Source organism: Gossypium arboreum, chromosome 6 (genome assembly GCF_025698485.1).
Source record: "Gossypium arboreum isolate Shixiya-1 chromosome 6, ASM2569848v2, whole genome shotgun sequence".
Lineage (NCBI taxonomy): Eukaryota > Viridiplantae > Streptophyta > Magnoliopsida > Malvales > Malvaceae > Gossypium > Gossypium arboreum.
In genome coordinates this window covers 138,111,685-138,113,694 of record NC_069075.1, presented here as the reverse complement: position 1 = coordinate 138,113,694, position 2,010 = coordinate 138,111,685, and the positions used below count along the sequence as shown (strand labels likewise).

Below are 2,010 nucleotides of genomic sequence, written 5' to 3'. Positions count from 1 at the left end.
ACTATTAGGATAAACTTCATTTGAAGTAACGAAATTATTAGTAAATTTATATTTTAATTATTAAATTTTAAAATTTATAAAATAATTATTAAATTATGTAAAAAATTTATTTAAGTTGTTGATGTATAACCTTTTATATTCGCAATAAACTTTTATTACATTAAAAAATTCTCAACAATTAATTTTTTAAAGAATAAATATTTAGGAAGTTAATATATTATTGGTTGGGAGGGGTAATGGTCTAAGACTTCCATGAAAGTCTCAAAACATTTAGTCAAGTCTCAAAACAAGCAAAGTTACCAAAGTTTTGTTCTAGAAGAACAAGTTCTCAAGACGTGATCTTCAAGTTTTGAAACTTATTCTTAAATTGTAAGACCCAATTTTAGCTTGGGCTACTTAACTCCAGCCCAATAAATAAAACCCCCAAAAAAAATTTAAAGAGAGTCCAAAATTACAAAAACAACAAACCCAATTATAAGCTCAAAATAAACCTAATCTTAGAGCCCAAACAGCCCAAAACTAAACTAACTTTTCAGCAAAAAAGAGAATAGCTGCTGCACCCCTCCACGCTTGTAGCACGACCCACGCCCCACGTTCACCATACCTGCAACTAGTAGAAGCAAAGAAACCGTTGTAAAGTTGGCTATAAAAAGGTCACGAATTTTCATTTGTAAGGGTTTTTTTTTTTGGAAAAAAAGAGAATACAAGTTGTAATATAAAATACACACAAAAATTAGTAGAAAGAGACCAAAGAATATTTTCAAAGGTGAATATTTACTGCAGTTTTTTTTGTGTTGTTTCTTCTTTTTCCATATTTTTTCATTTCCATTCGGATCCATATACAAAAATATAAAAAGAAAGAGGAGGGGAACTTACCGACGTGGCACAAGAGAAACCTTTGAAGTCGAATTTTGGCTCAAAATGGTGGGTCTGTCGAAGAAGAGGAAAAGAGGAGAAAGTGAAGGAGAAAAGTTTCAAAACTTTAAGTTTTTTTTTTTTAAGGAAAAAGTTTAAATGTTTTCTAAAAAAATGATTTTTTAAAGCAGGTTTCAATTTTACGTAATAAAGGGAACAACATTAGGAGAAGGAACTGACAGCCTTTTTGACTTGGTCTACACGCCTAATTTCTTTAAACAGTTTATTTACGCGTTTAGTCCTTCTTCCTTCTTTGTTCTTTCAAATTTATTCATTTTTATGTTTCAATTTTGCCACATGATTTTTCTCGTGATTCATTTGAGTCCGCATTAAGGTGTCACGCTTGAGGGTTCGGGGATAATTTTCCAGTCAGTTCCTCTCTTTCTCATGCACGTTCAATTTGGTTCCATTTGTTAATGTGATGTTTAGTTTTTAGATCTCATATTTTACTTTAATCTCAAATTTGTCCTTGCTTTGATTTCTTTATTTCTTTTCTGTTTTATTATTTTTATTTCAAATCTTTCTATATACTATTCATTTCAATTATTTTTCTGCTTAATCTCCTTCCTTTATGCATATATTATTTATATTAAGTTATTTGTATTTTGCAATATTATTTATTTATGTGTATATATATGGTTTGGTATATTATCTATATTGTTTTGTTTTTTTACACTTATTTATATGTAAATATTTATTTTTGTATCATTAGTTTTGAATTGTTGTATTATATGTTTTTGTATATAATGTTTATTATTATTATTTTATGTATTTTCTTTTGAATCATTTATGATTGCATGTTTCCTTTTAAATCTATATATAATCAATGTCGTTTAAGGTTATTTTATGATGTGTTGGTGTTTATTTCAAATGTTTTATATTTTTAATTCTATGAAATTTTATTTATATAGTTTCTTTAAAATCTTTAATGTATATTTTCTTTTCAAATCATTGTGTAAATATTTTCTTCTAATTTATTTTTATATATATATTTTTAAAATTATTAAGTATATAATTTGGTTCTTTTATGGATCCTGTTTTATTTTGTTTATTTTAGTTGCTTTGGTATCTTTGTATATATATTATTTTCATTTA

The 2,010-nt window shown here is 26.2% G+C and overlaps 1 long non-coding RNA gene across 1 annotated transcript; it reads right to left on the bottom strand.

Annotated features, from left to right (window-relative positions):
• Positions 1 to 279: 279 nt before the first annotated feature.
• On the bottom strand, positions 280 to 1,070 carry LOC128294145 (uncharacterized). Its single transcript, XR_008284410.1, has 2 exons — positions 877 to 1,070; positions 280 to 610 (listed from the first exon to the last, which is right to left on the bottom strand). It is a non-coding gene; the product is annotated as an uncharacterized LOC128294145 (long non-coding RNA).
• Positions 1,071 to 2,010: the final 940 nt, after the last annotated feature.